The sequence below is a fragment of the Protobothrops mucrosquamatus genome, unplaced genomic scaffold (assembly GCF_001527695.2).
Source record: "Protobothrops mucrosquamatus isolate PMUCROS unplaced genomic scaffold, P.Mucros_1.0 scaffold39, whole genome shotgun sequence".
NCBI lineage: Eukaryota > Metazoa > Chordata > Lepidosauria > Squamata > Viperidae > Protobothrops > Protobothrops mucrosquamatus.
In genome coordinates, this window is record NW_015386421.1 from 2,238,111 (window position 1) to 2,254,160 (window position 16,050).

The following is a 16,050-nucleotide window of genomic DNA, read 5'->3' on the forward strand; positions in this document are numbered from 1 at the left end:
TTAAAATTGTCAAGGTTGAGAAACACTGAGTTGTGAATGCACTGCCAGTATCATGTAGGATTGGTGGAGAACGGTTACGTTTGTTACTGTTTTTTCCCCCCCCTCAGCTTTTATTTTGAATGCTAAACAAATGTGACACTAGATTCCTTCTCTCCTGCGGCGGAAAATGGCTGATAGGCCCCCTATAAATATTGAGTTGACGCCCTTTGAAATTTTGCAGGACTAAGCTTGAAGCTCAAGTCGGATCAGATTCAGGTGAAATACCGTAAGATGGTTGGAAATCTTTGATCAAAGAGGGTGATGGAGGCAGTGAGGTAACGCTGTATCGAGAGAGGACGTTTGTCTGTGGTTCGCCAACTCTAGATGTCTAGTCCTTGAGGCAAAATAACCAGCACTTTTTGCGATATTTTTTTTTTGCGATTTTCTTTCAAGCGCTAAGTAACTTTTATTGGCATTTCCATTCTTTTACAAGCTTTTTACCCCTGTCTTTTACAAAGTTTACTCTGATAAAATTTTATTATGGACTATGATGAAAATATGGATTATACACCTGAGAAATGAAATTAAATCATAAAACTGATTAATAGTAAATCCAGAGAGGACCGCTGTACTTTTAAATTTTGAATGGCACTAGGTTGCTGAAACGTTTTTATGCGTATGTAAAATCAACAGGGTGCATCTAGCAGTCCTAAAATATACCATATTTGCTCATATCTACAAACATTTCCATAGGCTGTTTATTTTTGCCTTATCCACAGGCAGCCTCCTCTGTGGGATATGATGTAAGATATTGCTTAGAAATACAACACACTGCAGTGTAAATCCTGGTTTACAAGTAATGAGATAGGATTTGTCAGATATATTTCTCTCACCCTGAGAGTGCTTATGATTCAGTCATGGCAACATTCAGTATATATTGACTTAAAAGGAAGTCCTGTTAGGCTCAAATATATATTCTCAATCATAAATTAACATGGCATCTGATATTTTGGCAGCACAAATTTGTTTGGAATTTCTGCCTTGATTGTAGGATACAGCTTGCTTGATCAGCCTGGAAAAATACAGTATTGGTGTAGAACTGAAAACAACTGAATGCCAATTGTGAATCTAAGATTCTGAATTTAATACTAAAAGAGGCTAATATACTTTTGGCCTGTGCCTTAGTATGTGGTATAGAAAAAAATCCAAAATTGATAATTTTCAGTTATATTTAATTAGTTCAATAATTTAGAAGCTGGTAGGCGGCATCAAAGTAACCATTATCTATTACAGTGGTTCTCAACCTTTTTAATGCCGCGACCCCAACCGGTCGTAAGTCGAGGACTAAACCGGTCATAAGTCGAGGACTAAACCGGTCGTAAGTCGAGGACTAAACCGGTCGTAAGTCGAGGACTACCCAACCGGTCGTAAATCAAGGACTTTCCCTGCCCGGGAGTGCCGCGCATGCGTGGTTCCACCCCCTGCGCCGGCCGAGGCGTAGCTGGCAAGCGGCAGAGACAGAGCAGGCCGACCACCAGCTGGTCCAGCCCAAGGGAGGTAAGGCACCCGCCGGAAAAGGGGAAAAAATGGTGGACAAAAAAAATGGTGGACAGCCTTGCTTGGCGACCCCCGTGAAATGGTCGATCGACCCCAAATGGGGTCCCGACCCACAGGTTGAGAACCACTGATCTATTACAAGCTTCAACATTGTAATAATTGTAAAACAGGGATTCATGTAATTAAGTTTTTTTCTGGTGGAAGTCCTACATTATTCTCATATTCAAAATAACTGGATATTTGGTTCAATAGATATATTTCAACTCCTACATACACACATAGACGAGTTTATGTGGGATAATTTGACTTTAGAATGATGCTTGGAAGGAGGAAAAGGGAAAAAGATGAGAATGTGCTTCACACTGAACTTGAGCTCCTCTAGTTGTAAAAAACAAACAAAAAAAGTAATGCTTCCTACCTTGTCATATTTATTTGTATTTGTAGATCATCAAATCAAGAAAGGACTTCCAGCAGTATTTACAGCAGTAATAAACAGTAGTTGTGTCTTTTTTGAGTTGAGTTCCACTCTTTGTGAAATCATAGAGACAACCATGTTTTCATGTCAATAATATGAAAATGGTTTATAGCATACAAACCTGGTATTCCCCAGAGGTCTTCCATCTAATTATTAATTGCAAATCAACTTAGGGAACTGAGTCCTGCCATCTGTTGAATCATTTATTTACAGGAGGTGTTACATCATAGTTCACTGCCGCAATATGTCATTGCTGAAATTAAACTATCCAGAAGAGGCTGCCAGCACCAATAGTACAGGCAGTCCTTATTTAGCAACCACAATTATGACCAGCAAGTTGGTCATTAGGCAAAGTGGTTGCTAAACGAAACTGCCATTGTTCTTATGATCTTTAGAGCTTTACAGACTTGCAAAGGTCATAAATATAAGGACTGATCACAAATTTATTTTTTCATCACCATTATAACTGCAAACAATCACTAAATAAGTCATTTACTAAATAGAAACTACCTGCATATTATAAACCCTTTGAAAACGGATTCATGTACACATTTAAAAATGTTTATCCTGAGCCATTGGCGTAATTTGGTATAGAAATCAAATGCATGTTTATAACTGTATATTCCAATAAGCAGATATATACCTAGTATCCCAGGCCAAAGATGCAGGACCTTCTGAGCAAAATTCCTCTTTCCAGACATATGCAAAATATGGTCTAATTGAATCTTTCCAGAACAAATCCAGAAGAAAATGGATTTTTTTTTCTCCAGCAACTGATAAGAAATGTAAGTTATTTTCAAGATTTCCTAATGCTCAGGAGTGTGGTATCAACATGTTTTAGCTCAGAGAAAAGATGGCAAGAAAATATTGTGAGTTGGTCTCTAAAGACTTCTAGAGATATGGGCTAAAAAAGTTTTGTGATGTTGAAAGAGCAAGCTGATGACTGAGAACTAGCTGGGGGGGAAATGCCGTTTCCATTTTCATAGGTTACCAGGCATATTGTTTCATTTCCAAAGTCCTGGAGCAACTTTTAATATTGTGCAAGATGACACGAATCATTTTTTAGAGTGATAAATGGTCTAGCAAAGGAAGTATGTGATGCTGGTGACACTTATTGTTACCATGGCTATAGAGTCTGCTTATTTAAAAAAACAGTGAGAGGGCAGCAGTAGACAGTTGTTGGAAGGAACTAGAATTATCCCTGCACTCAAAAACTATTACAAGAAGGCTGAGTGAAAGAAATTCTCCCTTTAGGGAACTCATAAATGAAAATAAGTGAAAGAAAAAAGTATGATCCTTCTTTGATTTGGTTTCCTCTATAAACCTTTCCATCTGGAGCAGACTTAATAGATTGCAATTTCAATTTACAATAATGCTTTCTTGATTGAAATAATCACACACTTCAGCAATACCAAATAAATTTAAAATGTTTATATTTGGGGTATGTTTTTTTCTTAAGGCAATATTATATGGGTCGTAGCTCTCTTATTTCTCTTTTTATGTGATGCATTTTTCAGTTTTCCCTCATCTGAATTTTAACTCTGAACAAACTAGTTTGTAACCGCTGTGGGGTTCTGTGGTAATTTTGATAGTGAGAGGAAAAGCTTTGGTTCCTATTGGCTGAACTGACAGGCCTTATTATGGCTGTAAATATGCCATCTGCTAAAGAAAATGATCAGCCATGTCTTTGGTTTCACCAGATGAGGTAAATGTTTTTCACAAGAAAAAACTGATGAGTGAAAAAAGCTTGATGGAAAGAGGATCCAGGAGGTAGAAAAGCTGAAAGGCAAATGCTAAAATACAGGGAAGCTGAAGAAAGGTGATATTGAAGCTGATGGAAGAGGAGATAGCGGCAGCCTTGACAAATGAGAAAATTTGTTATCAATTCCTTGCCAGTCTTTCAAGAAGGGAGGGGAGGCAAGATTAAGGAAAGGAATGGCAGTGCAAAAAGAATCATCATGCAAGTGTTTTACATGAGGAAGGAGTCAAACGCTCAAGTGGTGAATAAGGCCCTTGGGAAATGCATGATAAAGAAGACTTGAGAAAGGTAACAGCCAAACATATGCTTTCTGATTTAGCTTATAAAGTAGGATTAATCTCTATCCTTAAAGGGGCAGGGAGGATGCACATCCACTATTTCCGTCCATTCCACTACTTAGAAAGGCTGTAAAGTAATGCAATACTACAAAGATATTAGTTTGCAATAAAAAATTGTAAGAAATATTAAAACAAAACCTTGATATGATCTTATCTGGTTTGAAAGCAGTACTCAAACATGAGTGAGAGAGTAGCCTTTCCAAAACTAGGACCATTTAGATGTATTGGTCTTTCACATACTGTAAGATTGGGAGACTCCAGAATAGAACATACAACAGACTTCAGGCATCTCTGATGACGTGAAATAGAAACAGGATGGGGATCAGCAATGGAGACAGCAGACCTACACTGATACAAATTTCTGCCTCTTCAAGATGGGTGGACAGTGCTTTTAACTCAGCATTAGTGAAAGGAATAATTCAAAATGTAAACCAATGCATTACACCAGCTCACGCTTTTAAAGGAAAATGATAGTGATAATGATGGAATGATTTTAGCATTCAGAAACAAATTTGTATTGGCTCTGGAAAAATGAGAAAATCCTCCTACATTTAAAATCCATGAGACCTCAAGAAAGACCTTAGATGCAATAGACAAATGTCAAGGAGCAGACATAAAGACCATAAGTTTCAGCTTGCGCTATCTCAGCCTCTCCAGCTAATAATGTCGCTCCTGGAATGAGGGGGGGAAACCTTCATAATCAAGTTTGATTGCATTTTTTCTGAAGGAAGACTAAAACAAGGAGTTTTGTTTGCAATTCCATCCTCAGTAAAATCTAACATAAATGACAATAATCCTGGAAAAGCATTCTTGACTGAATTGGGCTTTCATAATAACTTAAACATCCTGGCACTAAGAAATTAATGGACATCGGTAATGAAATAAAATCCTATTATTCTATTTAGTACAGAGGTGACAGCCCTTTGTTAATTAATGCTCCAGTAGACCACTTTAAGAGATACATTGTTTTTCTGCCATTATAATTTTTCTGTTCCTTAGCTAATGTTAAATTATACTTTTACCATACATTAAAGAAGAGTTCTTTTCTATGTAGAAGTTGCATTTGAGTTTGGAGTATAATCCGTGTTTGCATATCTGGTATTTAGCCTTTATTTATTTATTATTTATTTATTTATTACCCCATCTTTATTATTTTTAAAATTAATTCAAATCAGTGAGCATAAGTAATATTTCTATTTTCCCCACAACAACCACCCTGTGAGGTAAATTGGGCTGAGAGAGAGTGGCCCAGAGTCGCCCTGCTGGCTTTCATGTCTCAGGTGGGATTAAAAGTCAATCTTGTGGTTTCCTCCTGCTACCTTAAACACTAGACCAAAGTGGTGAGTTGTTAGTGAGTATCTATATTAGATTATCGACTACAAGTAGTCCTCAACTTCTAACCACAAAAGTGTTTTGTTTAATGTTCCTATTGAGCCATAGAATATTTATTGGTCACTCTTCCAGAAACTGAGCCAAATGCCCATTTTTATACTTTATTATTATTTTCTTACATTATCAGGGAATATTGAATTTTCTAGAAACATCTATTTCAGAGTAACTTTTGCTCTTCCCTCTCCACAAAGTAGAACGCTAAATTAGTTTGGAAAAGAAAGGACCGATTTTACTTGTTCATGAGTATTTCTATTCAATATAATGGCAAAGGCATTTAAAGTCCCTGGGGTCCTTGCTTTATATCTGTAATTTACCTTCATTGAGTTTTACAGATGCCTGTTAGAGCAAATTCTTAAAGTGCAATTGCATTAGATGGGAATGCAGAAGAAAAATTACAAATACAAAATACATTAAGAGAATCAAGAAGTGGGATAAACCTCATACAAAAAGGAATAAACCCTGAATACATTATAGCTAATGATTGTCTGTGGGAAACAAAGACTAAAAGAAGGACTTGCGAAAAGGTTTAGCTAAAACTTGTTGGAAGAGGTGATACCCTGGAAAAGAAGATAAGGTGACATTTTAATGGAAGGTGAATAATGGGGAATGTGCAGCTTAATAAAATTTATATAAGAATGTTAAATTAATGGGATTATTTAATGGCATTTTTCTTGTTTAAATAAGAATGAAATGTTAAGCACTATTCAGTACAAAAATAATATATGAAACTTGAGTATGTCCAGATTTGATAATATGTTTTTTCCTTCTTATCCCATGTAGCTTACACAATGAAGTCTCCATATTTATGCTACATGACAGATTCTGATTGTCTGGTTTGTCGCTATCTGACAATATAATGAGCCACAATTAAGAGCCACAATCCAACACTCTCTTCCTTTTCCTACAGTTAATATTTCCCAAGTCCCTGTATCTGTCTTTCTTTGTGCTGAAACAGAACTTGAATGGTGCAACCATAAGAATTGGAGATGCACTTGGGATATATTAGCAGCCTCTCTTCCTTTGGTGCCTCTCCCTCTTGACCTCTGTCATTAAAAATAACATTTTCTCCCTTTTACTTCTTGACCAAAGAACAAATTCACAGAGGCTTTGCTTTGGTCTCGTCCAGAGTAGATCAAGGGAATGTAGAGGAATATATGTTTAGTTAGTTTCCGTCACTGATAGCATTAGGTAGTGTTAGAAAAGGACTACAAGTGAAGAGTGCATTTAGGGGAAAAAAATAGCGATGGTGGTTGCTCCAAGTAAAGCTTTAAGATGAATTCTGAATGTGGTCCTGCTAATTCTGTTAGATCTTTATTTTAAATGACAATAATGAGTTTGAAACTTTGAATCTTCGTTAGATTTGTTTGTAGCTCATTCTACCAATGTTAAAGCAATATATACACCCCACATTCCCTCTCTTTAGACTGAGCTATGAGCATGGTTATGAGCTGTATAATGATAAGAAGAAAAAATGGTATGAAACATGCTTCTCAAGCAAGTTTCTTCCTTAATGAATTGTATTTAATAGTACTGAAATTCCACTCTCAGCTGGCTTCTTCAGCATCTTGTTATTTTCTTCTACCTAATAGCTTTATGTTTTGGAGCAAAATTGCTGTCTGATTAAAGAACAATTCTTCCTATTCTTACATAAGGATAGCCCAAGTGCTATAGCTTGGATTTGGAGTTTTATAATGTTGTAATGATTTTTCTTTGGCCACAAGGAGTTTTTTGATCTGCCTGAACAGGGATGAGAAATATGTAGCATTCTGGATGTTGCTAAACTGCAGCATATAGCAGCTGAAAGCTAGAGTGAGAGTCTAGTGGCATCTGGAAAGTCAACTGTACTCCAGAAGGAAGTAGGCTGCTGAACTAGATCAATCAAGAAACAACCAAAAGGAATGCACATTCAGTTTACTCAGTTTTAAAAAGAAGAAATTGTTGGAGTTTCATATTAGACACAGAAAACTCTACCTTCAGGATCTAAAAATAAGTATTTTATTTGTAGTTAGTTTATTCTAGTTTGTGTTATTTGTAAGTATCTTAAGCCACAAGGCAATGAACTTCATGATTTCCCCTATAATTATTAAATTATTTGTTTGTGTTATTTGTGAGAATATGCTAAATGTAAAAACAATGGAGCTGGAGAGTAATGGAGTTAATGTTTCTCCTAGTATCTTGATAGAATCAGAAGATAATCACAAAACCAATCTGTAGGTGGCAAAATGCTGCCTAACCTGAATGGGGAGTAAGCGGGGATGACTTTAATATGAACAATTTATCTCCCTTGAAATAGGAAGTTAGCATCAGAAACTAAAATTTGAAAAGATTAAACTTCAGTTACCTTATGTTTTATTCTTGGTTGTAAAACAATTGTTTTCTATTGGGTGGTTTTTTTCAATAAGTTCTAAAGTTCACAGGAGGTCCAAAAAAATCCTCTTTGGGAACTGAAACTTAGAAGGTGGATATCCTACTTACAAGGAGAACTGGAAACGTAAGAAAATTATACTGCCTTATTTATTAAATTTGTTGCCGCCCATCACGCCACAAGGCGATTTGTGATACTTAAGAGACTGGGAGAAAGAAATAATGTGCATAAGTGTAATTATATCAGAGCCACTATGATATAATGATTAAAGTGCTAGAGTGAAGACACTTAGATTCCAGAGCTGCCTTGCAAACTGAACCTGGCCTTGGGCCAGTCAGTCTCTCTCAGCTGTCAACTTGAAAGTCAAAAAACATCTACCTTCTAATCTAATCCACACTGCATCAACATAATAGAGTATGGTTTATAATATTTAATGAAGAGGCATTCTTCCTGCAATGGATTAAATCAGGTTGATAATAATTATTATAATTGGCAAGCAAGATACATTCAAAATTGTGAGAGAAGGAATGGATGTAAGTTAGTTAATGGGTATAGTTTGAATAGGAGAAAGGATGTGTAATTGCAGTTGGGTTTGAGAGCCAAGTGTTTCTACTAACCAGCTGTGTATATCACTTTGAATACACGTTGCCTTTTAAAAGTTATGTAACTAAGGATTTATGAATCCTTATTATTAGGACAGTTGGAGATTTGAAATTGAAGGAATAACATGCAATTTAGAACATGAGTAGGCATGCACATGGCTCCTGTACGGAACATCTTAAAACAGCTGAGGCTTATCTTAAGCTCCCGTGGCTAATTATGTGTTCCATTATATGCATGCCCTTGAGCACCATGAATCACAGTTTGTCCATAAAATTCAGATCTCTTCAAAGCTCTGTTATGTTACTATTATTTACTACTGTAATGAATTCCATAGTTTGACAGTTTTTACCTTTTAATTTCGTTTTTACTATTCATGCATACATGCATATATATTATCTACATCATATACATTGATCAGTATTGCTTAACCGTTGTGAAATAGATAGGAAGTGTAGAATTTAAATGCAACAAATAAGCAATAATGGTAGAAGAACTTCTCTTTTTAAGCTATTCACTTCAGTCCTGACTAAAGTACAGATAGTCTTTGACTTACGACCACAACCGAGCCCAAACTTTCTGTTGCTAAGTGAGACATTTGTTAACATTTGCCCTATTTTACAACCTTCCTTGTAATTGTTAAGTGAATCACTGACGTTAAGTGAATCACTGATGTTAAGTTAGTAACATAGTTGTTAAGTCAATCTGGCTTCTCCATTGACTTGGCTTGTCAGAAGGTCGCAAAAGGTGATCACATGACCCTGGACCAGTGGTGGGATTCAGATATGTGAACAACCGGTTCTCTGTGTGGATGCCGCTTCCGGAGGTCCGTTCTGGGCCTAGGCAACAAAAAATTAGCTACCGGTTCTGCTGAAGTGGTGCGAACTGGCTGAATCCCACCACTGCCCTGGACACTGCAACTATCATAAATATGAGTTAGTTGCCAAGCATTTTAATTTTGATAATGTGACTATGGTGATGCTGCAATGGTCATAAATCACTTTTTTCAGTGCCGTTGTAGCTTCAAATAGTCACTAAATGAACTGTTGTAAGTCGAGGACTACCTGTAAAAGAAGTGTGGGGAGGAATGTATTTTCATTTTCTCCCATAACCTCTGTAGCAATGCTAAGGCTTTCAAAGTCTCTAAGCCCCTCTCCCAAAAGCTCTCTGGGTCTTCACATTCTAGTCCCACTCCTTGCTTTGGGATAGTGGGTTTACTTGTTTCTGTTGATGTGACCTATCTGCTCTCTCTGTGTATCTGTGTTTGTATTAGTGTGAAAAAGGCCTTTCACACACCTCCTGGCCTGTTTTCTGATTATTAATGAGTAAAATAATTGCAAAAATGCTTCCTCTTTGACCATGTGGTGTAATGATATGATGGCTAAAGGATTCAGCCCTTCCTTTCCTCACCTCTTTACCTTTCATTTGGGAGATAGACCAATGTCAGGTTAGGTAAACAAAACTTTAAAAAGACAAAATATTCTTTTTCACTCTGAAGTCTTATTTAGCACGAAAGGAAAAGATTACAGAGCTGCACATAACATAGAAATACAGCAGCTTGGAAATTAAATGAAAAAAAAAGCAATATCTTGGAATACTATAAATAAAAAAAAAATTGCCCAAATCTCTAAGGAGCCTGGAGAGCGTTAAAAATATTATAGATCCCTGTTTAATAAAAAAAATCTTCATGTAATTACACAGCCTAAAATTAAGCACTGATTATTATAACTTGTGCAGACATATGAAGAAAATAAAACTTATTACAATGTCGAAATATAAATTAAAAACCTAGCAACCCTGTTCCTTGCTACAGGTATTCTGTATTTCTGTAGGAGTATACCCACTCCTAGAGAAATAGAAGAGTTCCTGAACAATATTGCTATCTGTTTCCACTTCCTGGACTTTTCCAGCTCCTTGGAGATTCCCAATGATGATCAGAGGCTGCTGGGAATGATTGAAACCCTGTAGTATATCCAGTCTCTCGTCACTCCATTTTTTCCCCTCTGTCCCTCTTTTTAAAACAGACCATTTTTTCTTATATCCAGCAGAGGGAGGGGTTGAGATAATTTGAATCTGAATCCATGTACGTGCAGAAAGTCATAGCTCACTTCTGGGATTCTATGGTGGTAGATAGTTTGTTATCCTTTGGACAGATGAAGCGTTGAGTTCAGTTTTGTGCATATGGAGGCTTTTTGCTTATCTTGGTTAAATCCACAAATATTTCCTCAACATTTTGTGGTGTCTGGATCATAAGGCTGGGAACTAATATATATACGGAATATTATGGAACACATAATTAGCCACATGATAAAAAGAAAGGTGGAAAAACAAAGCAACTTTTCAGGATTTCCAGTCTATTGGCTTCTTAAACATAAAATACATTATAACTTGAGTTTTCAGAGTCTAGAATTGTGTCTATTTTCTCATTCTGGGTTACTAAAACTCTTCTAATTACATTTGGGGAAGTACGCTAGGGGTGCTCTCTGAGCTTGTTTGTTTGGTTGCATACATTTTATTACCCAACATCATCAGTACTAGTGAGTGAGGAGTTTGCTCCCTATTTATTTACAGTAGCTTGCCCTGCCAGTATTGGTGGAGATGTGGTTTTCTGTTTGATAGTTCCTTAATTAGGATATTGTCTGATGTTAAAATCTCCTTATCTGGGTGTTGGTTGCTGGAGTGTATGTGTTCTGTTTTTTTTGTTTTCTTATCTTTCTATTGTATCTTCTATTGGAAACACAATATATATATGTGTGTGTGTATGTGTGTGTGTGTATGTATGTATGTATATATATGTGTATATGTATATGTACATATATATATATTCATTCTATCTTAACTCTCTTGTTTTTGGTTCAAACTGTTCAATTCAGCACGTGTCCAGTAATAATTCCAGAAATGTATTGTACTACAGGTTTAGTCAAGATATTGATGGTTTTAATGGTGTTTCCACCATTCAAATTTGTCTAGCACTTTTCTCACTCTTTGGATGTATTCACTAATCACATTTTTAACTTGTCCATGCTTGATGTTATCCAACTATCAAATGCCAAGATACCTTTAGACTTGATTCTGATATCTCCTGATGGTTTCACTATTTGATATTTCAATTCATTATTGTTTGTGATTTGATCCCAATTTATTGCTACTATAGCACATTCCTCTAGGCCAAATTATATTGCAAAATGTGTGGCAAATTTTTTTACAGTATTTATCAATGACTAGATTTTGAATTTTGATTTTCCATAAAACTTCAGATTATCCATATAAAGCAAATGTGAGATTTCATTAGCTTTTTTTTTGCTGTTTATTAGGCAAAAATTGTTTTCTTCAAAAATTACTTAAAGTGGATTGATACAATAACAATTAATAAGGATAATAATAATTGTCACCCTGGACAATACCTCTCCTAATGCTGATAAGCCTGTATTTTTCATTTCCAATCACCAATTCTGTCTTCCACTGCTTCCACTCATTTTTTCTATAAACATTCTAATGTTTTACTGACACCAGTTGTTTCCAAATATTTAATCCAACTATGCCTTTTTATAATCAAGCCAAACACAGATAAATTGGTTTTCACCTTTTACAATACTCTAAAGCCATTTTATCAATTGGAAGTTGATCTTGTTTTCATATGCACTTTTATAAAATACCTCTCAAGGTATGGCTGATTAAAAAACTGAGTTTGTAGAAGGCAAACATGAGATTTTTTCTTGCCTCTCTGTAGCCCCTCTAAATGTTCTTAACATTCTAATGTTCTTCCTGAAAAGGTAGGCAGATATTTGCTAGAAATTTACCCAGGGAATATGTGAGGCCCAGAAGCATTTTTATAAAGTTAATTATAGAATGCCAGCTTTCCATTTATTTTTTTAAAAAGTCAGCAAGGAAGTAAACTTGGTGGATACCTAAGGAAGTTTCTGCAGAGACCTTGGTCCCTTGAGCATAACATTGCTTGTCCCTGAGGAATGGAATAGCAGAATATAGAGATTCCCAAGGTATAAAACTATATAGCTGTACGCCAAGATATTAAAGATTGCTTCAGGAAATTGAATGTTTCCTGTTGCTTTTGCAAATCTGACTTAATAAAAACAAGACTTGTACGTTACACTATTGTTTCATTGCACAGTAAATGGTTTGTTAAGTCATAGCTGGCTGGATTCACATAATATGCTAAACCAGATGCCATGGTTTACAATAACTATGGTTACACATTGTATTAAATCATAATGTAATTGCCTTATTGGTGGCTTAGTGTGATATGTGAACCCACCACTATGTTTAAATAAATCATGATTTAAAGCTTAAGAGTTCTTTTTAGGTTTAATAAGCAAATCATGATGTACATCAGGGGTGTCAAACTCAATTTCATTGAGGGCCGCATCAGCATTGCGGTTGTCCTCGGGGGGGCTGGGTAGGTGTGGCCAGGGTGGGCATGGCTGGAGTGGGTGTGGCCTACTGGGTGGGCATGGCCAGATCTTCATCATTCGCATCAAGGGTGCCTGTGGGGGCCTGGGCAGGAGTGGGACAAATCTGAAGGTCTCTGGCAGAAGGGAGTGGGACTGGGGCAAGTGCCAAGGCATGGTCCACTGGAAGAGTAGGTGAGGGCCATTTGCTGGCCACTTCCAAGCGATGGTGCATTTCTTCATTCCTCACAAAGGATGACACCTCTCCAGCATGCACCCAGGGGACGGGGTCAATGCGACAGGGGTCGGTCTCTTGCTGTTTCCAGATGGCCTTGTGGAGCTAAGACTGAATGCGTTTCAGCATAGATGGCCACCACAAAATTGTACATTGGCTCCCGGGAGACCTGGGCTGGGACCAAGGCAGCAGGGGCCGTTCCGTCACTGTTTCCAGGATGGCTTCACAGGCCACATGAAACCACGTCGCAGGCCGCATCTGGCCCCCGGGCCTTGTGTTTGACATGTCTGATTTACATCTTCATAGCTTATGGTAATGTATGATTCATATCCTGACAACATTGCCTTAAGATTTTAATGAATATATGTAAGTTCTTGAAGTAAGTTGTCAGCTTTCCTGAATTAGCAAGAAAGAGGTTTCTACTGTTAAAAGCCATTATGCTATACTAGTTAAGATGTTGGGCAAGTGCCAGGGAGACCATTCTTAACTATACAAGCTCATTCTTTTTTAGCCTCATAGGATGGTTGTTCTGGGAAGAACTGAAGAAGGGGATACTCTGTACACTGTCTTGATAAAACTCTTGACACAAATAGAATTGTTAAACAGTGACTCATATCTGGGGTTGTGGCAATTTGCCACTTTTATTATCCAGCAGATTTTCTTAGAAAGTACAATTGGTATCAGAAGCTAATATTTTAACAGATAGCACATTTAGTCGGGTGACCTAGATCCAAGTCTAGGTTAAGCTGTTGAATTTCTGTAGTTCTCCTTTGTAGTATGTAAAATTGCACCATACAGATACGTCTTGAATTACAAGCATAATGAACCTTGCCCGCTAAAGCTGTAAGTTGTAATGATCATAAAACAGACAGGCCCAATTTTACAATATTTTTTGCAGTGGTTATCAAACAAACCTGATGCTCAGAAGGGTGAATGCTGTGGTTGTTAAGCAAACACCACAGCCGTTAAGCAAACCCATTGTTTTCTCTGATGCCTTTTTGCCAAAACTGAAGTATCTGATTTCCAGCAGAATTGTTGCTAGGCAACCAGTTGTGAATTGAGGACTATCTGTAAATTTATATGTAACTGTTAAAGTGCAATAAATTTTGATGTCCAGTAATATCAGATTGTTTAAAAAATGAATGAAATTTTTAATAAAATATTAACCTATTAAAATTGCTATTGCTCATATAAGAATGACAGTGTCAGTTTCACTCAACATCACATGAAATACAAAGTGAAATAAATTGACAACATTAATTGATTAATGCTTTTGGATTGTGATCAGATTATTCTTTTCGCTAAAAAATGGTCAACATTTTAAAATTTGATGGTTTTATATTCATTATGTCAAGATGGTGTAATTGTCAGATTTTGATGAGGAAACCCACACTAAGTTCCATTTAGTCATAACGTTCAGAATTACCATAAAATAAATTGGACTAAGAGATAGTAACTTGCCCAATGTATTTTATGGTAATGCTTTGAGGAGAAAATGAGATTCTAATGGTAGTCTCATGGATTTTCTGTAAGGAAAGCCAAGATATAAATTATATGTCTTTGTTACTGCAAAAAAATGCAGCATGAATAATCCATGTATTTCAAGAGTATTTAATTAAAAACATCGTAGCAATTTTTCTGTGGGTGATAGGGAAATAAAACATCCTTCTATTTATTCCTTTAATTTTATAGCTATTGCTATAAACTATATATACTAGGAGCTATTGGTACATCTGAACCTAACACACAGTGCTGTTTTGCTGAACTAAGGAAACTGAAGAGATTATTTATAACATGTACTGTAATAAGGAACCTATATACTAATTTGGAAATTTAAACTATTTTGTCTTTTCTTGTAAAACATGACCATGGGATTCATTTTAAATTTTCAGACTTTAGGATTTCTTTAGAGCAGTGTTTCTTAACCTTTTTTTCCTCTCAGAAATCCTTTTAAAAATTATGGGGGACCACAAAACAGCTTTTGTTTTTATGGCTTTGTATGATATATTTATATGTAAATATCTATCAATACATACTTATCAATATTTAATTAAAAATTAAAATTGATGTATTCACTACTACTGTTTCTCGCTATTGGTTTGATGGGATTTTATTATTGTATTATTTTTCAAAGTAGACTGACATGATTTTGATTTTGCAGATCCCTTAGGGAGTTTGGAGGAACTTCAGGGATTTGGGATCACATTTTGGAAACCACTACTTTAGAATGTCTTGAAGCACACCTTGATTTCTTACTTCCTTTAAAGCAGCGGTTCTCAACCTATGGGTCGCGACCCCATTTGGGATCGATCAACCATTTCACGGGGGTCGCCAAGCAAGGCTGTCCGCCATTTTTTTCCCCTTTTCCGGCGGGTGCCTTACCTCCCTTGGGCTGGGCCAGCTGGTGGTCAGCCTGCTCCGTCTCTGCCGCTTGCCAGCTACGCCTCGGCCGGCGCAGGGGGTGGAATCATGCATGCGCGGCGCTCCCGGGCAGGGAAAGTCCTTGACTTACGACCGGTTGGGTAGTCCTCGACTTACGACCGGTTTAGTCCTCGACTTACGACCGGTTGGGGGTCGTGGCATTAAAAAGGTTGAGAACCACTGCTTTAAAGTTATGAGCTGTGGTGGCTCAGTGGTTAGAATGCAGTACTGCAGGCTACTTCTGCTGACTGCCGGCACCCAGTAGTTTGCCAGTTCGATTCTCACTGGCTCAAGGTTGACTCAACTTTCCATCCTTCCGAGTTCAGTAAAATGAGGACCCAGATTGTTGAGGGCAATATAAACCACTTAGAGAGGGGCTGTGAAGCAGTATATAAGTTTAAGTGCTATTGCTATTAGTTAATAATTTTCTTGGAGTTTTAATCTGAAATCATAGTTTTGGGTACCTTATGAGACCGCTTGGAGTTTTCCAAGAGCAGCCCCAGTTTCCTATGTTGTGATGAGA